At 41.0% G+C, this 26,198-nt stretch overlaps 1 protein-coding gene across 1 annotated transcript in view; it reads left to right on the top strand.

Annotated features, from left to right (window-relative positions):
* CDH12 (cadherin 12) overlaps nucleotides 1-26,198 on the top strand; it is a 661,533-nt gene that overhangs the window by 390,557 nt on the left and 244,778 nt on the right. Inside the window, exon 4 of the mRNA XM_081131650.1 lies at nucleotides 2,191-2,332. The gene's annotated coding sequence lies outside the window, so the exon portion shown is untranslated. The remainder of the gene's footprint in view (nucleotides 1-2,190; nucleotides 2,333-26,198) is intronic.

Here is a 26,198-nt window from a genome sequence, read left to right as displayed (position 1 = left end):
CTAAAAAGTTTTGAAAAGAGGTCACCATTTAAGAGCTTCAGAACGAGCCTGGCCGGGCGTGGCTCAGCAGTTGAGCGTCGACCTAGGATCCTTGGCGATCTGGGTTCGATTCCCGGTCAGGGCACATGCCCGGGTTGTGGGCTCAGTCAATGACTCTCTCATCATTGATGTTTCTATCTCTCTCTCTCCCTCTCCTTTCCTCCCTCTGAAATAAATAAAGATATATTTTTAAAAAAAAAAAGCTTCAGAAAGAGGCTAGACCAAGACAAGAACAGGGGCTTTAATTCCTGACCACTTAACTCAGAAACATGGACCCCATTCGACTTGCACTTACAAGTGCTGTGCTAACAGCTAGCCAGGATCCTTGCAGAAATTAGCAGTTACATTTCCTGCACTATTTGTGTACAACTTATTTATGTGCATCAATTTCCACTTAAGCAGCGTCTTTTCTGCTGCAACCCTCCAGTGCCAGTTTGTAACTGGATAAGGAGCTTCCTGCGCAGCAGCAGCAGCAGCGAAGGTGCCCCCGTGGGGTGGGCTGGGTTCCTGGCCTTCAGCTCTCTCCCTCCACCAGCTGAGGGAACAAGAGGCCTGGGACACGCTCTGCCTGGGCCGTTCCGCCGCCTGGGGCTTCCCACAGGTGCATCTGTTCAAGTTCAGGGCTCTGCTCCCTCACAGCAGATCGGTTACGCTGAGGTTTTATTGCGTCAAAGAAGTACCTTTACAGAGCTTATACTTTAATGAATGCATGTTTTAAGTAAATTGGAAGCATACGTGGCAAACAAATTCTCCATTATGTTTTGGCCGTCCCTCTACTGAAATTTTTTTTTTTTTTCCTCTAAAGTATATGTGAATATTAAAATATTACAATGCAGATATTCTCTCCCTCTCTCTCCCTCCCCCCCTCCACACACACATACACAGGCATAAGGGAATGCCATATGTCCCAAGTGAGATCTACTTGGAAAACAGAAATGCGGAACATGCCACATTGTATCTTCGTGAGAGGACACTTGTCAGCTTTCTCCCTGGCAATGAGATTTTTCTCACTCTCAGACATGTAAATGACTTTTTCATCTGTTCTTTTTATGTTATTTGAATAATTTTCTCCTACAGAAGTGAAAGCTGACGAAAATTGACCATTTGGGGCTTTGGCATTTAGTTAAGTGACCTTTTTTGAAAGAATGAGCTCTCTTCAGGGAAGTGGTAACTTTTGATGTAAGAGGTTGAAGAGCTTCTCAGGTGGTCCAAGGATAGGTATCAGCAGGCTGTTAATGGCACCTGAGGACGTTTAAATTATTTGACATTTGATTCTCTCATAGGCTTGCTTTTTTGGCTGTGGTTTAAACAATCAGTATTTTAACAGATACAAGAGACGCTTCAGGTGTAATGTAACTCCCTACATTACTCAAGTTATAGTATCTACTGCAAACATTCTTGCAAGTGTGTTGCTAATTTAAAATGCTCTTTGAGAAACTACAGAAGCAATGCTGTATTCTCTGTGTCTTGGTTGGAGTCCTTTGTCTTTAAGAAACTGCCAAACAAGCTACTTTAGTGTGAATACTTCCTTTTTTAAAACCAAAAACCTGCACTCTGGAGGGCTGTGATAAACCTTTAAATTCATTTTACTTAGACAAAGGTTGAAGTATGTACCAGGCTTGGGGCGAAGACAAGCAGGGCTTTCTCTTGGACCAGCAGGCTTGAGACGTTGTCCAGCTGCCTTACAGACCAGCTCCACCGGGCAGCCTGTCCGTTGTTTCAGGGTGCCTGACCCGCACCCCGAGTGCACCTGCGAGGCCGCGGAGGAAGCGCGTTGGTTGAAGCCCCGGTGGCCGACACTGCGGCTGATCCCCGTGCCAGGTTAGCGCCAGGGCGCTGCGCACCCAGTCGCGCTAAAGACGACGATTCCCACGCGGCCTGGGCGCCCTGCCGAGTCCCCGGGAGACCCAGACGCTCCGCGCGCGGCCGGGGCTCGCGGATCGTGCCCTGCTCGTCAGGTCAATGACTGTCGCCCAGCCCCGGGGACCCGACAGGAGGCGGTCACAGCAGCTGGGGAGCCCCCAGAGGCAGCTGGCTCGCGGAGGACCTCCCGTTCCGGATCGCCGCGTAGTCCTGACCGACGCACCGGCACCTCTGAAGGTTGCCGCTATTTTTTATTTTATTTTTATTTTTTTTAATTTGTCCTCGCAGACGGAGAGGGGCGGAACATAAGCAGGAAAAGGGAGCACCGCCGGCAGCTGCTCGCAGGGGGTCGGCTGCAAACTTGGATGTGCCCACGCCGCTCGCGGTGGATTAGACTCGGCTCTCACCGGGCGCCCGGGGAACCTTCCAGGTAAGTGCCGCGGGGTCCGCGCGGGGCTGCGCTTGGGAGTGCGGGCGGGCGGGCGGACGGACGGACGGACGGACAGACGCTCTGCACCGCAGCCCGGGCTGCTGGGGCGGGCGGGCTCGGGGCGCGGGGCCCTGGAGGAGCCCGGGGCTGCGGGGGGTGCAGCCCGTCTCTCTCCTTGCAGCAGGAGGACGCAAAGGGAGGTGTGGGAAAGAGTTAATTTCCCATTTCGCCTGTTTAATAACCTGGAGGACCGTGCAGTGCTCAGGGAACTGGATTTTGATTGAAGTATTTTGTTGATGTCATAGGGTAAAATCTCTGAGAGCTACATTAGGCGTTAAATTAGGTGCAAAGAAAATTTGCAAGTGAGAGTTGAAATGTTGCGCCGCTCGCCACTTGAACAGCGGTGAGCGCCCCCGGTGAAGGATTTGGGACTGAGTCCTTGAATAGTTTAACAGTGTCCATTAGGAATCACTATTTAAATGGTAAAGATTCCGATGGAGCTGTTAAGAACAGTGAACCAAAAGCAGTTGATATGATTTGTAGTTCTTATACAAGACAGATGGATTTGTTTTATGAAATTAATAAAAAAGTAAAGTCCACTTCTTAGAGAATTCTTCAATAAGAGATTACGTTTGTGTTTACTGAAATCGTGGCTTTTATGTTTGAGGTTGCACTTTGCTATCCAACTAGAGTGAAACCAGGTGATGCTTGCATTTAGGTAGTTTAGGGCAATTATCTAGGTAATTTAGGTAAACTAGTCCACATTATTTTTTTTCCAAACCCATTTTTCTCATAAATTTGTTACAAGTACCTACAGAGAATGGAAGCAACTTTTTTCCAAAGTTAGATTGATACACCTAAACTTTACCTTTTCTACTTTACTTTACACATATAAATATAGCCTGATGGTTTTATCCATATTATGATCAATTTCTATGTAATCAAGAATTATAAAATAAATCTGTCACAATTGTAACTGACTGACTGATTGGTTAGCACTCTGAGCACGTGGGTGACTAGAGCAACCGCTCACCTTACTGTGCAGTGCTTGTGCTTCAAACGCTCTTTCAACAATGAAAGAAACAAATGTCATTTAAATATAAATATACATCATTACATGATATACACTTACACATATTGAATTTTAGTAACTAATCAGTTATGCTAAAGCACTATGTAGATATCTGGCTGTTTTGTGTAAAGATGTATAAAGGTATCTTGAATGTGCTTTGTAGAATGAGCACTCGTATTTCACAGAACGTTGATTCCACCTCCCTCCCGTGGGTATGCTGAGATGGAACATTTTATTAAGATGCTAGAACATGGTTTATATTAATTGGCTATCTTTCTGAAATTCTCTGGAGAGCCTTTTAGGCTGGTGTTGATATTATTGCTGCCCCCACAGGAATAGGCTATTTTTAGAATACCCATAGGGGCTGACATGGACTTGCTGGTTGTATGTTTTTAGCCAGAGCCTGAAGATATTTATCTACCTCTGTTGCACTGAGACTTCTCTTTTCTCTGGGGGAAATGGTTTCTCAGGTGACTCAAGGATCCCTGAGAAAAGAGTATGTTAACTACAGTTACTGTCACTGGGTCTTTGGAGTTTTCATTTTTTGAGCAACTTTGGGAAACAGCAAGAGGCAACATTAACCAAATAGGGCCACATTTGCTGGCGAGAAACTGGTACGTTGCTGAAAACACCTCTGTATTTGGGACTATTCCTTGTGCCAAGTTCTTGTGCCACGTTCAGAATTGATGGTGGTATCCTACCCAATGAAGTTTTGTTCAGTGTGCTTACTTCACCATTGCAGGTATGTGTAGTGTATAATGAAATACTTATGTTTAAAATAAAGATAACTGCAGTTTTAATTCAAAACAGTATATCTAAAGTTTTTAAAGGTGTTTATCCTTGCAGTTGTTATTTTAATTTGCATTATACAGGCTGAAAAGGAATGGAGAAAATCTTGTGTGCAATTGAGAATTAGGATCTATTCATACTTGGTAGCACTGCCTCCTCAATCAGACTTCCTTTTTCCCCACTTATATTATTCCTAGGTGCCACCTTACCTCTAGAGTCTGTATTGAATCCCGTTTTTCATCCATTTGACGGTAATTTATTCCTTCCATGAGATCAGAAAACATCTTATAGGATAACCTTACTTAGAGTAGGCAGTTTCAAAATTTAAACCAAATAAATCTGCTAAAACTGTATAAAAGTTGCCTTAAGATTTATAACCTGTTCCTCAGTATGTGGTATTTTCAATAAAAGTCAATGGGGAGAGGCAATGTCTAACATGCCTCCTCAATGCCAGACCTCTAGACTCTAAAGTTTTAGTGTATGATTGTACAGTTATCAAATCAAAATGATAACATGGAAGTTATTTACCCCAGCTTCCCAGATGAGGAGATGCGGGCTGTGGGCAGTTAAGTAACTGGGCTAAGGGCATCCCAAAGGTACTGGATCTATGATACAGGCTCAGATCAGGCTGCGTTTAAAGCTCATAATCTTTATGCTCTACTTCTTTATAACCTTGTATATGGTGACTTTTTCCAATATTTGATGTGATACTCATGAATATTTTAAGATGATTGTTAAGATAGTACAGCTTAATTATATTACCCTCAGAACTCTGTGCTAACTCACAATAAATTATTTGTAAATTTCATCACCACCAGTGTTTGAAACAAGCATATACTTTGTTCTTTCAGGTTCTAAAAGAGGATAGTGCTCATATCTTTGCATCAAACTCATTCTGATTAGTATTGCCAGAAAAAACACTACTATATGGATATTCGGGACTTAAATTTAGTATCTGTAATATGTACATCTTTCCAAGGGGAGTTGACATACTCTCAGGATAATATCAAATAAAAATAGATATAAATACAATGTGATTATTGTATTGCAGTGAGATTAAAATGAAGTTAAGGAGAATTCATGTCCATGGCCAAAGACATTCACAATATTAGAAAAGATAAAGAAATTAACAGTTGGAATTGAATGTTGAAAAGTGGGCTAAATAAAGCATTTCAATATCTATTTCCTCTATTGACTTTATATAAACTTCCCATTTTTACGGAGATTTGCTATAGATTATTATGGAGATAATGTGACAATATACCAGATACTGCAAATAATGAATTCAGTTATGATTAGAAAAATAATAAAAAAAATATCTGTATAATATCCAACCGCCAGATAGCTTGCTTTCCATTCTTTCAGCTCTATGGTAACCTATTGGCTTATTCTAGTTGCATATGAGTAATAGAAAAACAAAGTGTGTGTGTGTGTGTGTGTGTGTGTGTGTGTGTGTATATATATATATATATATATATATATATATATATCTCCTTTATTACTATTCCAAAGGAATGAACATGACATAAAAAGCAGTATTACAGAGGAGCTCATTATGCTGAATGGCCATAATGCATAGATCTCCTCACTCAGAAAATATGATCCTGTGTCTAGGCCCAGCTGGCCACAGTAGATTTGAGCAAAAATGAATGTACCTGGATTTAAGACAGCCACCTCTACAGTGGCCAGTGACTACCATGCAGCCTTACAAAACTACATTCCAATAACAGATACTCTCTATTAGATAACAAATATTGAACCTGGTGACCTTAGATATGAATAAATGTGGATAGCTGGCAGTTAATGGGCAGGAGCCAAATTGAGAAACATAAAGATGGTGGTCTGCAGAAATTATGAATAAGTTGAAGTCATGAGAGTAGTAGGAAAGAAAGAAAAAAGGCTAATCCCCTTAGGTCCATTAGAAGAGACACAGTTTTTTATTCTTCATAATGGCTAGGCCCAAGGAGAGAGTTCTCCCTTGAGGAGACAAAGAGGCTGTGTTATCCTGGGTGATATTCCTAACACTTTATGCAGTGGTGAGACTTTTTCTAGTTTTCCACATTTTTGTCTGTTGTATCAGTCCCATTAAACAATTCAATTCATATCTTCATTTCTTACAAACGGAATGATTATAATTGCCCCAACATCATATATATTTGTAATTTCAGCCGACAAAGGATGGGGCAAAATGTATAGTGGCTGTAAGTTTAGGTTTTGGGTTCAGCTACGTGGGTTCAGATCCCACTGAGGGAACTTGCTCGATCAGTGACCTTGGGCAAATCAGTTAAGGAGTCTCAATTTTGTTTTTACAATCATTAAAATTGAGTTAATGATAGGACCGATCTCATAGTAGTGTTGTGAGAAATAAAGGAGATGACTGACAAAACATAGTTAAAATTGTTCAGGTGCTCGGGAAATGATAGTTGTTATTATAAACAAGAAGCTTTATTATTTCCTCACCTTATATGTCAGGTAGAGAAAATTAAGGGCATTCTCTCTCCCTAAAATCAGTGCACACATGCACATGAACCTTGTCCAAAGCTCTTGGAACCACTTCCTGACATTGTGTTTGTATCAGTACATTTAGAGGGTGTGATTAGTGCACCAAGAGTAGCTCCTAACTCAACTCAGGATCATGGGAGACTTCCCAGAAGTTTCCTGAGCTATAAATTGAAGGACAGCTTGAATTTTGACAGACATAACAGGTGGGATCATAAGCTCCCAATAGAGGTCATACTGTGTACAAAGGCACCCACATATGATAAGAGAGTTTCCGTACCCCCCGGACCACGTTAGTTTGGGAAAACATGACAGTGGTGTGCCATATGTATAAGAAATGGCAACTTCATTTTTGCCTGTGTAAAGAGTTTGAACTTCAACCCAGGGACAGGATTAAAGCACTTTGAGAATGGGAGGGACAGATATATTGGTACTCTATTCTGAATCTTGCATGCTGTTCTTGACTACTTCAAATTAAATATGTATGTGTGTGTGTGTGTGTGTGTGTGTGTAAATTTAAATAAACACATGAAAGTTAACAAAACAGAAATATACCAGAGGAGAAAATTAGTTTTGGGAATGGCTGAAGGGAGAGAAAATAAGACACTCTTAAAATGCTGTGCCAAGGATATAGGAAAGGTATAGGAATTGGAACCAAATGAGAGGTTACATGGGTATAAATTTGGCCAATTATGTATTTATATGTGGCTTTCAGGGACTCTAGTGCATAGTTGGGTAAACAAATTTACTTCTGTTTTAGAGTTTCAGAGAAATGGCAGATGACGGATGGTCATATCTACTAGTACTGACTCGGAAAAGTGTTCACATTCACCCCTCTCCTGCGTGTGACCGAACAGAAAAGCCCGCAGTGTTGCCTCTATTCTTACTGGATTACCAAACTCAAAGAGACCTGTTCAAACTTAGTGTCACTCACATTCTTTCGAGATAACACTTTGACCCTTTCATTTCAGAAATGAAATCTAGGTGTTCCTCTGTTTGGCAGAAACGCTGTCTCTTTCGAGCAGTACTTTGTTGTTAACTTTCACTAAAGTTAAGTAGGAGATGTAGTTTACTCCCATAAGTTTTCTCTTACCGTTATGTACAAAATGTCACCCCCTCCATTTCTTTCTCCTTACTGTTCATCTAACATTTAATACTTACTGCCTGATAATGGGTTCTCCAATGGGACCATAAGTTCTGTGCAGATAAAAACCTTATTTTATTCACTGCTGAAGCCTCAGTACCTAGAAGGGAAGGGAAGGGGAAAGAGGAAAGGAAGGGGAAAGGGAGAAGGGAGGGGAAGGGAGGGGAAAGAAAGAGGAAGGAAAGGGGAAGGGGGGAGGGGAGGGAAGGGAAGGGGAAAGGAAGGGGAAATGAAGAGGGAGGGGAGGGGAGGGAAGGGGGAAGGGAAGGGAAGGGAAAGGAAGGGGAGAGGAAGAGGAAGGGAAGGGAAGGGAAGGGGAGAGGAAGAGGAAGGGAAGGGAAGGAAGGGGAGGGAGGGGAAGGGAAGGGAAGGGAAGGGAAGGGAAGGGAAGGGAAGGGAAGGGAAGGGAAGGGAAGGGAAGGGAAGGGAAGGGAAGGGAGGGGAGGGGAGGGGAGGGGAGGGGAAGGGGAGGGGAAGGGGAGGGAAGGGAAGGGAAGGGAAGGGAAGGGAGGGGAAGGGAGGGGAAGGGAGGGGAAGGGAGGGGAAGGGAAGGGAGGGGAAGGGAGGGGAAGGGGAGGGGAAGGAGAGGGGAAGGGGAGGGGAGGGGAGGGAAGGATCAAAGAATCTTCCAAAAATGACCCCCAATGGGTCAAGTTAGAAATTTGCTCTACACATCCAATCAACATCTGGATGTTTCAGCCACACCTTCTAAATCTAAGGGAAGGGAAGGGGAAAGGAAGGGGAAATGAAGAGGGAGGGGAGGGGAGGGAAGGGGGAAGGGAAGGGGAAGGGAAGCGAAGGGAAGGGAAGGGAAAGGAAGGGGAGAGGAAGAGGAAGGGAAGGGAAGGAAGGGGGAGGGGAGGGGAGGGGAGGGAAGGGAAGGGAAGGGGAGGGAAGGGGAGGGAGGGGGAGGGAGGGGGAGGGAAGGGAGGGGGAGGGAGGGGGAGGGGAAGGGGAGAGGAAGAGGAGAGGAAGAGGAGGGGAGGGAAGGATCAAAGAATCTTCCAAAAATGACCCCCAATGGGTCAAGTTAGAAATTTGCTCTACACATCCAATCAACATCTGGATGTTTCAGCCACACCTTCTAAATCTCTCACATGAATTCCCACCCTTGTCTCCCCACAACTCACACCACCTTCATCTGTCACTTGCTCGTCTGTGGTCTCTTATTACCCTCCTCTCCACAAAACAGTGATTCCTACTGTCGGAAACTGCCCCTCTCAACATGAACTTGATACTATTGTTCTTGCTGAAGGCTCCCCTTTCAGTGTCCCCTCTCCTTGAGGGTCTAATGCAAACCTTCCTGTGGCATCCATTTGTAAGCAAGGTCTGCACGCTGTACCCTCTCTTGCCTTACGTAACCTTTAGCAGTCTATTTCCCAGCCATCTTTTGGTGTCTTATCCCTGAAATTCATGGTTTCTGCCTGTCATTTGAAGTTGACATTTTCCATGGCAGGATATCTTGACCAGCAAAACTCAAGTTGTCACTTCATCAGAATAGTTTTTGGTCCCAACCTGTCTAGTTGAAACCCTCCTCCTATCAGTTTCCATAGCACATTTGATGCCCCATCTACTCCAGTCACAGACCTCTTTACATGGTTTAAAATGCTAAGTTCCAAACTCCTTCACGGCAGACTTTATGCTATTTCGTTCACTACTGTACTCCCAGTGCGGACACTAATGTATACAAATTCTTTGTAAAAAAAAAAATAAAAATGGGCAGGTCTTGCAGCTCTCTAAATTCAAAACCAATCTTTATTCATAAGCTTTCTCCTTCCACTTGGGCAGTTAAATTTTTGTCGTCCTGAGTGGAATTTTGCTTCTCCGTGTCACCTTCATAAAATGTCCAAAAACACAAAAAATATAGTAATAATTAGATTAATTCAAAAATTTGCCATGCCTGTAACCACTCAGACTTATGTAATGCATTTCATATATTATATCCAACTACTGGACTATGTGGGTATCTTAACCTTCAATGAACAGTAAAATTTGTTCACACACTTTGGTAAAGGTCGCCTGTTTTCAATCAGCACCTTTCTGTGTAATAACTGGGTGACATTTCAGATTCATTTGTGATCAATGAACATGCATATTTTTACCTCAAAGTCCATTCTCTTTGAAAGCTCCACTCTCAGACCTTCTTATTTCCTAAACTGCAGATGGTTAGTACGGAGGTCTACACTAATTTTCAGGCTTTCTGACCTTTGGCGAAGGATGACTGGAGGAACAAACAGCAGAAAGGGGCCGTGTTTGAGAACCAGCTGAGCCACAGCGCATCCGGAATAGATCCTCTGAGGCCTCATCTTTAAGCAGTGACCACGCTACTGTATTTCATTTTACCATAATTCAACTCTTGTGTTACTCATCCTTTAGACGGGGTAAGGTGAAATCCATAGAGAGTAAACAGCAGCATTAGTTCTGGAAGGTGCGTCTCTCCCAGATACTTTCCCTGGAACCATGATCCTCAGAAGGAAATTGCAGCCCTTGCAGAAACAGGAGGGTCATCTGAGTCTAGGTCTCTGCATTTTTCTAAAAGCCTTCACATAGCACAAATGACATTTTAAATAGCTTGTCAGGAAAATAAGTGATTTTTAATGCAGATCCACTAAATATAATGTGTGTGTGTTTTTTTATCAGTGCCTCTGAAGGCAGACATCTGAAAGGCAGAAACAAACATAAGCCCAAGATAAATGCCATGACTGGTGTCCAAGGAGGACCGTAATATTAAGATAATAGAGAAATGTCTCATCAGGGAAAGAAAAAAAGAGACTAAACGGGTTTAATATCCCACAATTCTGTATCTACTTAGAAGTACAGTTAGATATCAGAATTTTTTTCTATTAGATGCTATGCCATTTTGCTTTGAAGATATTTTAGAAAAAAAGAGCAGACCCACTTAAGCCCTGGTCTGCAGACAGGAGGGGAGGAGACCAACACAGAGCTAAGCAGCAGTGAGCCAACACAGTTAACACGAAAACTTTTAGGTAAAGCAATGAAAGTTTCACACTGATCTGTTTAAAGAAATCAAGCTTGTTGTGCAATGACTGTTATGTTACTCTTTTTTTAAAAAAAAAAGCATCTGTATTGATTTTTAGAGAAAGACAGAAGAGGGAGAAAGAGAAACATCAGCGTGAGGGTGAAGCATCCATCGGCCGCCTCCTGCTCGCCCCCTGAGGGATCGAGCCCACAACCTGGGCATGTGCCCTGACTCAGATCAAACCAGCAACCTTTCAGTGCGCAGGACGATGCCCAGCCAACTGAGCCACGCCTGCCAGGGCTGGTGGTGTTATCTTGCTCTTGAGCAACATACTAATTTCTGAAGCTGCCAGCCTTTTCACACACTTACTCCCTTCTAGATTTTCCTACATCCAGTTTTCACAGACTCTTAGGATATCTGCCCCTTGTGACAAAGTAGCTACACACCTAGAGACAGAGCCTCTTTATTGTCTTTTGTTTGTATGTCTGTGTAGCACTATTCCACCTGAGAATTTGATGATTTGGGTTTGAATGGAAGCAGTAAAGTTAAAGTTTTGCTTCCCAAGTAATTTGCTCCATCTGGGAAAACTCTTTCCCATTTTAAAAACTGTGTATACATAGGTATCATTCTTAGAACCTTATAAGTCAAATATTCTTTGACTGCCTTCAGCTGGTTATGAAAAAGTGGGATTAGAAATTAACAAATCAGAACACAATATACAACTCTTGTTCCACATAAAAAACTAGTTTACTTGTCAACCGTACCCAGGCTCTGCATCCTCAGCACTTTATTGCTTGATGGACATTGTGTCCAGCTTCAAATATTAAACCTTGCTAGGGTGGGTAAACATTTCAAAATCTTGAGGTATGGGTTAGGGTTAGGACTGGGGTTGGTAAGGAGAGTGACCCAGTTAGTGTTAATACTTACTGCAGTGTTTCATACATTTTACATTCTAAGGGGAAATTCCAGAATTAAGAGCATTTTTGTTCACATGGAGCCACAACCAATGAAAGCAAAAGATGTCTTCAAAAATGAGCCCTTGAATTTTGTGTATGAACTACTTACTGGATAAAGCTGAATTGTTGAAGGAAGGAAGGAAGGAATGAAAAGTAGAATTTCCATAAGTCCTGGAGCTACTTATCTAAATCTGACAAGAGCATAACAATAATGCAGATGGAACAAGCTTAGCATCTAGGTTGCTAGATGCAATTTAAATAGCAGAAACAGTTTGTTAAGCATTATGCTCTTTTGGCGTTAGTTATGATCTCCACATGAAAATAAAAATATTGAAGAGTTTCAGAAATGCTTGTTTCTAGCATTTTCCACTATGTACATTGTCAAATAGCATAACTATTATTCATATATCCTGTTCATAAAAGATGTTCATTTGGTGTGCAAGGTGCATCTGAAGCATAGTTTGAACCTCACTAGTAATGAATGCAAAATGAAAGTACCATGAAAAGAATAAAAATGTTATAGCGTGATTCACTTAGCTGAAAAATAGGGGAAAGTGACTGAGAAGAGTTACAACAGGAAGGCTTCTAAGGTTCTGGAAATGGGCACCTTGATGTCAATGGTAATTACATGGAGATAGGTAAGTAGATAATAGATACAAAGACAGATAGATAGATGATACATAGAGATAGTGATAGATATATACACACATAAACAGACATGCATTGTATGATTTGTATGATTTTTAAATATTTTTATAATGATCATTGCATGTTAACTCAAAACTTTAATTATAAGTAAATTATCTCTTTTTTTCAAATAAGGTTGATACTGATTTTATTGTGAAGGAAATAATACTCATTTTGTCATTTTAATCATAATGAAATTTTTTACAACAATTTGCAAGTTAAGAGCATCATGCAAAATCATTTATAGTCTTCAGACTGATTGTACACAGATACATAAGAAAATAATTGCAGAAGCGTATAAGAATTTTCACACTTCCACATTTATTTTCTTATGTATCTGCGTACTATCAGTTCGAAGCATCAGTTTTGTATCTGTGCACGATCAGTTTGATGAGAAGCATACAAATTTATAAATCTGAAAATCTATACTTGTTTTGATGCTTTATTAATTTTAATGGTAATGATTTTGTGTATGAGAAGATCATCTGGGGAGCGGTTGAAGAAGAAATGAAGTAATTGCCCAAAACTTTTTATTGTACAGATGTATTTCAGGAAAAAGTGATAATGCCATAATTTTAGATGAGGACTCTGTAATAGGGACACTTTGCCAATACATGCTCTTCATAAAAAGCAATAAAAGCCAATTTAGAATAAAACAGAAGAGCTGCCTGAATAGAATAGAAGCAGCACTGTGAAAGCCACTTCCCTCCTAAAGCACCTCCTTGGAACTAACTCCGTGACAGACTCTACACTTCCCAACACCATTCCCACCCTCCGAAGAGGGGTATTGAGGCCCTTGCATTAGAAATGCAACCAGCAGTTTCTTACTAATCAGTATCATGATCTCTTTTTATCAGATGGGCTAGGGATTGAGAATTGGGACTGACCGCCCCCCTGAACACCAAGGATTGGTGAAAAGAGGAAAGGTCTGTTGCATGAGACAATCAAAAGGCCAGAGACCCAATGAGGAGCTACAGTGTGTCCCAAATTCACTGTCCCTGAGGGAGAACAAACAGAGGCAACAAGGAAGGGGCACAGAGAAGCCTAACGTAGGCTGAGGATGCTTCCGGAATAGTTCTAGGCCGATTGGCTTCTTAGATGAAATTCCCTCATCCCATGTAGATAATCCATTTTTATGGCAACAAATTAGGGGACTCTGGGAGCTGTGTATTCGAGGTCAATTCAGTGTAAGCAGTTTCTCACTATCTATGTGCCTTGCATGGAAGATGCTTACTGAAATGGAGCATACAGAAAGCAATACAGCCCTGGCCCGTGTTGCTCAGTGGCCATGGGTTCGATTCCTGGTCAAGGGCATGTACCTGGGTTGCAGGTTTGATCCCCAGTCCCCATCAGGGCTCATGGGGAAGGCAACCAATAGATGTGTGTCTCTCACACGATCTCTCTCTCCCCAACCCTTCCACTCTCTAAAAAAAAAAGCAACAAAAAAAATACAGAAAATTCTAAAAGTGTAGACAGACAGATAATGTGTGTGTGTGTGTATATATATATATATATATATGCATGTGTATATATATATATATATATATATATACACACACAGATATATATTCATTCATATATATGCACCCATATGCACATACATATGCACATACAGTTCCACAGGGCTTCTGTAATATAGTATGCAGAAAAGTAAGATGTGGCATGTTCTTATTTATGTTCTTATTTAAAGCCAACTCAACATCTTGAGTTAAATTCTATAATCAACATAAATGCATGCTGCCTGGTGGTATTACTAATAGGTTAAAGTTGAGAAAATATGATGAGGTGGGTGCATGTGTGTGTATCAGTGTGTGTGAGAGATACCGTCCAGAAAAAGGGGTGAGCATTTTACCCTCAGGCTTTTATTCCCCAGTGTGGGGCTAAATTCAGTAACAAGAAAGTCAGGGGGAAAACTGGCAAAACATGCCCTGTTTTGCAGAGAATTATGGAAGAGACACAAACGCGGTGGCTAGAGAGTAAGAATGAGAGCACTCTTTGCTTCTTTGTGCTTAAAAGGTATCATATATTTGTCCATTTCCTCATTGGTTATTCTGAGAATTAAATGACAAAAAGTGTCAGAAAACACCCATGTTAGTGCCTGGTGAATAGCAGTTTCTCAAAGACGAAATAACTGTCTTTCCTTTGCCTTTCCCAACCTCTGTGGGGTCACCACAAAGGCATCCAGGACTTCGAAGCCCATCTGAGAAGGTAATGAGGCAACAGGTAGAAGAAAGGGTTTTGCAGTTCATCAGACTGAATTTTCATTGTGCCTCTACCACTTACTACCTGCAACTTTAGGCGATCTACTCTTTCAGGACCTGGTTTCCTTCTCCACTGTCCTCCAGGTGGTAGTAATGACCTCCGAGGTGGTTATATAATGATAGGCCGTGACAGATGTCCTTAGCGATGTGCCTGGCTTCTGGCAAGTACAATGCTGCTGGGATGTTATTATTATATTAACTGGCCGGCCCATTTCGCTGGCATTCCCCATGTATTCTCTCAGCTTCCGTAGGTGTCAGATATCAGGATCCATGTCCCTGATTCCAGCTACAAACTTACCTTCCAGGGTCTTTAAAAACTTCAAGCTAGGAAAGCCACTGTTTACCCAGAGGATAGAAGATTAAATTTTATTGAGGGCCTATGCGAACTCAAAAGTCTAGGCCTGGATAATAAAATAGGGTCTTATTTTCATCAAGTACCACCTTTATGATGGCTCAGGACCCACTGACTTGACTGCTGCACCCGAGCCACTCTGAGTTTCTTCTGGCTGTTTATGAAAACTCCCAAGGTGCTCATTCCTGCTCTTGGAAATCAGATTCTTGTGTTTCCCTGTCTGACCTCCTGCAGTCTGTCAGGAGAGGCCCCTCCTGCTGACATATCTTGTGAGATGGCAACTCCTCTGGGCAACAGTGGCCCCTGTCCTGGTCTGCATTGCTCATAGGACTGCAGCTACAGAGAATGAGCACTGTCCTCCCCTTTATTGCTTTTTACTTACAGCTTGAGGTTGGCTGTTTCATTGAGGCACACAGCACATGCCAACCAAGTGGCAAGTTCTTTTTTATAAAGTAAAGAAATAATGGTAGAGAGTAGGATATAGAAGATGTTAGTCAAGTGTGAGGCACTGTATCAACTCTCAAGCCCACAAGCCTGGTACCGGAATGTTCCCTCTCTGTTACTGTCCCTTGTGATTGCCCAGGGCCAGCTTTCTTCTCCCAACTGGTTGCATTCAAATAGGTCTTCTGGCAGCGAGACCAGCATGCACTGCCAATGAGGTGTCAGAGACATAGCTCCAGACTCCTTCCTAGGCTTTGAACATGGACCCCTCATTTTAATGCCTACAGTCTTATTTGTGTAGGTATTTGTTGTGAAAATGGGCACTCATTTCAATTAAAAAATCTCCTCTTCTACCCACTAAGCTATTCTTAACAGAAATATTAGAAGAAAATAATCCTACATAAATTCAATGCGTATTAGCTGTTATTAAATGGCATGGTATGTAAGATACCGCTCATCCAGTACTGAACTGAACCACACCAAGTTCTTGATCATTCTCTCCTGAATAAAAGTGTGCAGTGGAGTCACCTGGCTCATTCAGCCATACTCCCAGAGCTTCGCTCCTGAAAAACAACTGCATGAACAATCATACGGACAGTGTTCTCCCCAAGAACTCACCTGACAAATTTGGCAGCTTAAACAAATTTGTATACTTACAAAAGTCAAAGATGCAGCATCTTGAAAAATCGCAGCTCTAATTTATAATAATGACAGAATGATTAGCTTCTTATTCTAAGTTGTGCATATTCAAGAAACAGGTTGACATTCAGCGCAAGCTCTAGCCCAAAGGTATCTCATGAGTCCACCTGTAATCAAAAATGCTCAGCAACAAGAAGGAATACGTAAATAAATGTTATTGAAAGCATAAAGAAAATGGAGTTTTCCTTTCTAACATTTACAGCTTTAAAACTCACTGCATTGGAATCCAGTTTCAACCAAGCTACCCTATTATGTTTTTTAATGTTCTTGGTTAGAATTCGGAATGTATTTTCTCCTAAAAACATTAAGCCCAAATTTGGGAAGTTATAATACCTTTAGTTCACCTTAGACTGCATGCGTCCAAATTGGTAAGACTATTATTCAAAAAATAAACAAAAGATTTATCTGTAGGACTCTAATTTCTGAGTCAGATAAGCTAAAGTATATTTGTTAAACCTACCACTTTCCCCAGCATTCACGTTTGAAACCTGAGTGTCTCCCTAAACTATGATAATTCCCCCCACACTTCGTCCCTGTGCCATGGCTCTCGTTTTACCTCCTAATTCCTTAACTGTGTAACTCCATCGGCATGTTTGTTGTTTCTCTATTAAATGCAGGTCCTCATTCTCTAAGGAACTCAGCCTCCTCTTTGATATTCTGATCTCCAGTCTCTTTCACGTCCAGTCCCCCCAGCTATGATCTATGTAAAATACAAATCAACCTTACCACTTTCCAGAGTAAAGCCTGATCGCAGTTATCCACAAAAAATTAGCTCGTCTTTCTAACGTGAAATATGAGGACACACACCCAGCTTCTTCCATGCCCCTTATCTCTCTCCATTCCTTTGCATGTGCATCACTCTTTAGCCACTGTGAGTAGCTTGCAGTCACATGAGTAGGCATGTGCTCACACATGCATGTGCACATACACTCATCCATCCCTCGCGGTGTGTTCGGCCCTCCCTGCTGTTGGTCTGTGCTGTTCACAGTGCTTGAAGTGTACCTGCACTTACCCTTCTTATCCCCCCCCCCCCCCCGACCTTTCTGGCTAATTCTTACTCCCGATTCAAAACTCAAAGCTTACATCACCTTCACCATGAAGCTCTCCCTGATCTCTAGCCATCAGCCTATTTGATTATCTATTTTATTACCTTTGCCATATTGCTTCCTAATTTTCTCTTTACAGATTTGTGTTAACTGATAGGTTATAAACTCTATTCAGGCTCAGACTATGTCTGAAGTTTGTTTATAACCTTGGTGTCCTGTACTCTGTCTGTCACATATTAACGCTACTTGAGTACTAATTTTATAATATATAAACACATGCATAAAAGATTATGTTCTTTGCAGACACTTGATATATATGGCCAGGTTATAAATAAACATATAGTAATGATTTCTGAGACCTCTCCCATCCTTTGTTGCTAATTACACATTTTGGCCCTTTTTTGAGTATAGTACCAAGTTATGATTCATTGATTTAATAGTGGAATGTAACTGTAAGCTACAATAATCACCAAAAAAGCATATAGATATAACTGTGGAGAGTGCTCTGAAAGAAATTTGAATGGTGTTATGAGAGTGTAGAAAGGAAGGGCCTGGCTTGGTTTAGGGAGACAAAAAAAGGCTTGAAAGAATTGCTGTTTGAACAGAGATCTGAGGATGTGTAGTTAATTAGATGGGGGGAAGGAAGGCTGCCAGAGTAATGGAAGAATTCATGCAATGACAGGTGGGAAATTGGTGTACTAAAGGGATCGAGAGAAACCAGAGTGCTCAAAGCAGAGATGGAGATGCACAGCCAAAGGAGAGGAGACTGAAATTTTAGAGAAGAAGGCTGGAAATGAGGCAAAAATGAGGGAGTTTTGAAAATTCTTATGTTACTTAAGAAATATATCAGGATTCCCCCACAGTGTGGTGATGGAGAGAAATGGGTGCATTTGAGAAATGTTTAAAGAGAAAGTCAACATTATTTGAAGATAGGTTGGGGTGTGATGGTAATGGGAAGGAGAGATGAGACGAAAGAGTGTGCAGACTGAATCTCAAAGCTGGTGGTTCTTTTCTTGAGGAAGGGGTGGATCAAGATAGGCCAGCTTTTGTGTGAGATCAGCAGAGGAGAGGCCTAATAGGCCTGCTTTGGACTAATGACTCTAGGTGTCTTTTAGCCTCAGAGTTCTACCGCAGATGTGGCTAAAATGTGGAGAGAAATAAGAGAAGGAACTCATGGCCAAACCATGGGAAATTATATTTGTAGATCTGTGCAGATGAGAGAGAGGACAGGGTTCGTTCTCAGTTTGTTTTTATGTATATGTTTTCATTACACTGTAAACTTTGTGAAAACAGTGAAGGAGGAAAGCACTTTTTATATGTAGCCACACACCAAGACAATGCAGCAGCCAAAGTGGGATTCTTAAAAAACAAACAAACAAAAACTGTCTGCATGAATTAAAATGAGTATTCATCATCCAAAAGATCACTATAAAATTTACTTGAAAAATGAAAATTAGATGTCTATACATAGTGTCACATTTTTAAAAAAATGCATTCCTTCTGGGATAGGGGTAAGGGATATGAATCATCTCAATTTGAATTAAATATAGACCAGTGGTCATTACCCAGGACAGATCATGATGACTCAATATGAGGATTAATTACAAAAGTAATCATATCCGTTATCTAATCATTCAAATCTTAATTATAACTGTGCTGGCCCAATTAGTCCAGAACACAAGGCTAATGTTAGAGATGGCTGAATACTCAGCATCTGTGCCTAAGTGAGAGGCATCTGCTGCCAAGAGGTGAAGCGATGGAAAGTGTCAGCTCACCAGCTGTGGAGGGAGCAGGCCCGAGAAAAGCGCACAGGAGCTGGAGTACAGCCCGCTGGGTGCGAGGGTGGGGGCGAGCTGAGTATGCATCTGTGCTCTGGTATCTTTGTCATTTCCTCTGTGGAGTGCACATTGCAAGCCGTTGCTTGACTCACTACTGGGTGCTGCCATTAAAAACAGCCAAAAAAGGAAAGGTATTTCTGTTCTTTGTCTTTTACGTGTGGATAATGCCATAAAGAGAAATGAGCTAACAACAAATTTTAACAAATAAATATGTTTTTATAAATGTTTCAGAATCATTTATGGCCTCTAACATTTATTTGATTCATGTTATATCCAATAAAATAGAATGGTACAGATGAAATATCTACTTATTATAAGTATAAATAATAAAATAGAATCCTTGATTGGTACTATTGATTTTGATTTTGCTATCATATAATATATAGTATCTCAGCATCTGATATATTTATATGCCATTATTGATTTTGACCATATTATATGGGAAGGATTCTATTAATAATGCTATTGATTTTCAACATATTTATTATTAATATTTATCAACCTCTTGTGTTGGCATAAAATCTTCATCAAACTATAATCAATTGTTAGTGAATGGGAAGCAGTGTATAAAATATGACAAACCGGATTAGAACTTTAAGTACATCAACTTTTGACCTGGCTGTGCACTCACTTTCACTGTTTGTCGGCCACGTCGTAGGTTCACGTCTTTATTAATTCTCATTTGGAACGTGCGAATGAAAGAGTGTTTACATCTATTGAAGTCGGAAAATGTTAATTTACATGAAATGTATATACATCTTGCTTCTGAGTGCAATAAAAGCGATTTCAACTTTTCACATTGATTTCACAGAAGAAAATTACATTTCAACGAAATTAAAAGAGTTAGGGGAGCTCTTTCAGCATTGCTTCTCCATGTTCCCTTGTTATTGAATCACAATAAGAAACCCTGTTAGTTCTTTGCTACTGAGCAAATTGCTTTCCACATTTATGGCTTATGTTTTAATGGCGAGAGCTTCACATTAGGAGAATTATTCCAACCCAGCATTTCCTCTCCACGGTGCACAGAACAGCACCCTGCCTACTTTACAAAATCCATGCCTCCCCTGCCGCCTCTGAGGAAAATATATAAATAAATGCTTGCCAATCTTGCTTCTGAGAGAGTTTTAATTGAGGATACTCAAACATCCCTAGCTTCAGAATGGATGGACGGTGGCCACAGAGCCCTTTACCATGCTAGCAGGCAGGAGGCATTTATAGAAGTTTTGGGAGGTGTTGTGGCAGGTCGGTGACAGTTTGTCAAATTTGGCTGCGATGATCAGAGCTCTTTTCCATATTCCTATTTCTGATGCCGACCTGAAGGAAGGACTTAGGATGATAGAGTCAGTGCCTTCCACACTGACCATCCTGCCCATTGCAGCTTTAGGGCATCCGCGCATCACCCCTTAAAAGGAGGGAACGTGACCAGCACAGATCAGAACCATTCATTATAGGTGATTGGATGTTTCTAGGCCCCACTCCTCCCACCTAAGTTGTATTTCACCCCCAGAGCACCTCTCCCTCTAAACCGCAGTGCCCACCCGACGGCACGTGGGCACTTCAGCAGAGCAAGTTCCCCACTCAGGTGGGCCGCCTGCGCGTAAGGCGTGGACTCCGAGGTGACAAGGATGGCGCCGCCTCGGCCAAAGGGAATAGGAATCACTTTGACGGAGCCACTTCTGCTCTGGTTTTCCTCCTCTCTCTCTCTCTCTCTCTCTCTCTCTCTCAAGGTCGATGTCCTTTATTTTATGTGGAGTATATAGTACGTGCAGCACAGGAAAAAATGCAGGCAGCCCAGATTAATGCATTTGGGGCCAGAATGGACTTCAAAGTGAAGGGCATCAGCCCTCTGAGATACTCAGCTAACAGTCGCAAGTTTAAAAGGAATCTTGATTAAGTGGCCACTGTGGCCGTGAATGCCAAGAGCGATGAGAGGCATGAAAGGGAAACGTGCAGTTGCTTGTTAACCAAGGGGACCTCTTTATTTTCTGCTGACTGGCGCCCAGCGCAGAGGCGTGGTTTCCAGTGATGTGCTGTGGCGGCCCTTCCGCCTGAGGGACTTACAGGCGGGATATTTTCATTTCGGAGCTGAAAGCGTTGGTCTCTGGGATTTGAGATGACAAGTGTCTTTCCCCACCTTCATCACCTGCCAGCAACTAAAGCGCCATCTGCGAAGGTGCCAGGCAGGGCTTCATTGCTCCTGGGGGACTCGATGTGCATTTGTGTGAGTGCTTGCCTAAGAACAATCCCTCGCCAAACCACATGCACTTATTGGCAACACGAATAATTTATAAAAAGAACACTTAAGGAGAAAAGAAATCTTGACAGCAAATGCAAACTAAGATCATATCCTAATAATTAATGTGTATCAGTCCCTCATTTTTATTATGAAACTCTCAATCTTAATATCCACATTGTTTTATAAATTTATATGTTTAATAAGTTAAAATATTCTGGAACACTTAAACTTGGAGTTTCACCGCATCCTTAAGACTGTAGTGAAAATTATTTTCTCCAATAAATGTACCCAGTTGGCTATTTTTCATTAATACTTCCTGTATGAGTGAGTACTTTCTCTAACATATCTTTATTTCTCTATCACTCCAGTTCAGAAAGACAAATATTCAAGTTTCTATCAATTGCATTATTAAAAATTCACTTCTTCCAAGTGTCTCTTGCAGGTATATAAAAAGCTGTAGATTTTATCCATAGAATGGCTGCTGTATCTCTTGCACTGTCGGAAAGATACATGAATAGATTTTCATTTTCTTTATTTATACACATTCAGCAAAGTTTGACTGTAGTTTTAGAGATTAACTACAAAACATTTCCCTGTGAAATCAAATAAAAAAGAAGTGACTCTATCCAGTGTGGCTCAGTTGGTTGGGCATCCTTCAGTGCACCAAAGTGTTGGTGGCTCCATTCCCAGTCCGTCAGGCCACATGCCAGGGTGTTGGGCTCAGTCCCGGGGAGGGGATATGCAGGAGGCAGCTGATTGATGTTTTGCTCTCACATTGATATTTCTCTCTCTCTCTTTCCCTTCCTCTCTCTCTAAACATCAATAAAAATCTTTTAAAAAGTAGTGGACAAACAACAACTGGCATTATTAAATTTTGTTTCAGGACTTTCAGTGAACGACAATAGTTTTTTACTTTAAAAACGTTCCTTTTATATGTGTATTTTAAACTGACTTTGAGAGAGGAAATGTTACTTTTGCCTAAATTGTATGGTTCATGCACAAGAAGGCAGTGCAAAATTAAGCTTCCTAATAATGTTAGGCACTTAACTCTGCCAGAAAATTCCTCTCCAGGGGCACTTAAGGAGAGAAGATTCCCATGAGGGGAATTTCTATCGAGTGTATTTAGAACCAAACATTTGACTCGAGTGTTTTTCCTCACTGAGTTCTGGGAATTATGAATGTGTTTGATTTGACTAGGAACTCCTATTTGTTGCTATAAAGCCCCTCACCGTGATTTCGTAGCATTCTTCATGAAAACCACAGAGCATATTCTTCCTTTTGTGGACCTTCGAATAGACAAACAATTTCATGTAGATAGAGATCTCTTTAGTGGAATAAATGTAAATGGAACTAATCCCTTAACTCCTCCTTTGTGTCAGATTTCAGTGATGGGTTATCACTAAAATGTCTGCTGCAACATAAAATAAAAGACCCTGCTGTACTGTCACATATTTATTTCCGTGGTATTGCTTTACTTACCTTTCGAGACAGAGGCACCAGGGTCTTCTCACTGGTGCACCTCAGTATGCTTGAGAATGATAAATAATGTCCTCCCTGCTCCGTGAAAAGAGACACACTGCGAACATCTAGGTCAAGGTCTCTTTGATTCTGTAGCACACAGCTATTTGTTTCAAATAATTTAGGACTCAGGTTGCCTGCTGATAACTCATGGGTCCCATTTCTGCAAGAATCAGATAATAATTGTAATTCTTGATATAATTATTATCAAAGAGGAAGATTTTGCTCTTTTTTTTTTTTTACAGATGAGCAAATTGAATATTTCATTTGCAAAGAATAGGAAGAAGGAAGAAGATTTTAAGTCAACCTCTGGAAACAGTAAACTGAGTCTTGATAAAATAACAAAACAAACAACCATAAAAGCATTCCATCATTACTGACTATTTACCAAGCATAAAACTAAGCTCTAAGGGAAAATCTCAAGTTGGCGACATTTTCCACATGGAGAAAATGAAGAGTGGTAGGCTATGGTTTGGGGAGTAGCATTCACAGAAGGGTGACAAGCATGGCCAACTCACACCTTGACTTTGTCCAGTGCTGCCTCTGTGAAGCCAATACTGGGGCCCTCGGTGAGAAGAATGCATAGTGTTGAAGACTTTTCAAAATCTTTTCTAGTTAATTCTCTCCCTTTGGGGTTAGGATCTTCTGAGTTCATTTTTGTGCATATACATACATCAAAAGCAGTCACTCTTCATTCGTTTGGGGCCATGAGGTGCACAATTACTAGGAATGGCAATGTTAGACTGGAAGAAAATTATTTGGCTATAGCTTTTGAGGAACAAATTAAACAGGTGCTCCAGGGAAGGGGTATTTATGGCTCTGAAGTTCTATTCTGCCTTGAACTGCAACCCAGTGAAAAATAGACTGCTATAATTTTTTATTAGTGACAATTAAAGAACATATATTTTGGGGGGATGAAAAACTATTTTTAGTTTCAAAAGCAGAGGATCAATTTTATCAATCCATTTTACCACCTCCTTTCAAGTTAGGAGTGATCGAGAACAAGAATGGTTTTTGTCAGCTCTTACATGTTAAATGTTTTAGGTCTATTGTCTTTTTAAGTCCCCCCTGCAATCTTAAGAGTAGGCATTCCTGCCCATTTTATAAATAAACTGAGTCAAGGGATAGTCAGTGACTTGTCTAAAGTCAAACACTTAGTGATTCGCAAATCTGGAAGGTTGGCTTGGGTCTCTCTAATTCTGAACATTGTGGGGTTTTCATCATTAAGCTATTTATACTTTCTTTGCATGCTAGTCATCCTTCATATATTAGATAACATAAACATAAGCCAAAAAGAGCTCCTTCTGTTCTAGTCATTGTCACATAGTGTCCTCCTTGACTACTGAGTTTCTTGCTTGGGGGATTTCTGATTTTTTAACTGCATTCTTGATCCTTTAAATTTAATGACCTTGCAAAGTGCCTTTGGCGTTCTGCATTTTTAACAGTCCACTGGATCTTCAGTCAGTTCTGTTTTGCTTAAATGATTCCATTTTCCTGCTGGTTTGAGTGAGATCCTCTCTGATGATCCTCTAGAGTCCTACCTACAGTAGCCTTTTTGTCCCCCTGCAGGGTCAGGAAAGGCCTTGGTGACTTGCATGAGATATAATACATCCTGTACTATGTAAGGGTAAAATCTTTTTGGTTTCATTAAATTTCATTAGACAAAAACACCTACCCCCCCCCTTGCTTTCTAATCTAGCTACCACCATATTGCTCTCTTTTCTTTACAACCCCAAATATTGAAAGAGTAGTTTGTACTATAACTTCTGAGGCTTTCTGCTTCGTTTACGTTTCAGCTCCAATAGACTCATTTCTATCCATTTTACTCCACTAAGAATACACTCGGTAATTCCTGAAAGGGATTCTAATCACTCAATACCATGGGCACTGTTTTACTTAGCCTTCACCTTGATTCACCACTCTCGTCTGGAATGTATCATTTTGCTTGCTTAGTATTAACCAGTCTCTTCTTGTTTCCTTTCCACATGTATAGGCACTTTTTATTCATTTCCTTGGGTTCAGATACGTTCATTCTCCTTTTAAAATGTAATTGTCCCCATGGTGTGGTCTCTGTGTGCTCAGCTCATATCTCGGTTACCTGTACCAGGGACTCCGAAAGTTCTCTCACCAGTGCATCGCTCTCTTTGAGCACTGTGTGCTTGTCTCTGTATCCTATTAGAATTCTCCATATCAAACAACTCTAATTCAATCTTTGTAAGAGATAAGTAAGAATTTACCACAAACTTCTCCTTCTGCTCTACATCTGAATATAACTTACAGGAACAGTCATTTGCTCCTTTGGCCCCTTTTCTCTGGTCCAGCTCAGCCACCCAGAAACAAGCCCTGCATTTTTCTCATGAACTTTTATTTTCAGTTTTACTCTCTCCTTTTTAAGCCAACTGCTATTGCCTTAGTCAATAAATTCAGTCTAGACAGGAGCCTAGACTGTTAACCTCCTAACCAATTTTCCTATTTTTTAGATCACCCCTCCTCCTTCAGATTCTTTTATTTTCCTGCCGTGTACAATTTCTAAAAACAAAAAAATTAAGCACATCCCTACCTGCATAATTATCTTCAATACCTTTCATTCTAGAACATTAAATATTCCTTCTTCCATGTGAGCGCCTGTGGAGATTGAACTACTTGCCAGGCTAGGTACTGAAGAAACTGTGGTGGCACTGAAGCTGCCCTTAGTAGAGGCGGTGACAGGGACCTTAATCAATAACTTAGCAAACAGATGCAAAATTACTGCCTAACACATGTCAGGGGCATGTACTGAAATGACCTGAGGAATCTGGGAAGTCAGGCAAGGAGATTTTAATTAGAAAACTGAAGCATAGTAAAAGTTAGGTTAGGGGGTCAAAAAATGCAAACAAAGAAAACATATTGAACAAAATCACTGAAAGAGGAAGAGGCTCAGAAATTTTCAAGAAATGAAGGGCTTTTGTATCTGAACAGAGAACGAATAGGAGATTGTCACTCATTAATCAGGGCTGTAAAAGGCTTAAGTCTGGTCTTCATCCTAAATTTAAAGGAAATCAGTTGGAGGCCTTAAGGGTAGAAGGGAAAGTGATATGATTGGGAAACAGAGTGAAAGAGACCAACCAAGGTGGAAATGGGGAGACAGAATGGAAAGTAAAGACAGAAAGAGATTGAGATAGTTTGGAATAATGAAGACTGTAAATATTATGGAGAGAAATGGCAAGACTTAAAGCTTATTTTAGGAGATTTTAAATTTGTGCTTAAGAATTTAAGGCACTTACTAATTGATTGCGTGGAGGAAGAGAGGAATCACAGGAGGAGACCTCAAGGATGACTCCTAGATGTCTAATGGGTGAATGTAGGTAC

The sequence above is a fragment of the Miniopterus schreibersii genome (assembly GCF_964146895.1).
Source record: "Miniopterus schreibersii genome assembly, chromosome: 3".
NCBI classification, from domain to species: domain Eukaryota; kingdom Metazoa; phylum Chordata; class Mammalia; order Chiroptera; family Miniopteridae; genus Miniopterus; species Miniopterus schreibersii.
This window is presented reverse-complemented; position numbering and strand designations above follow the sequence as displayed.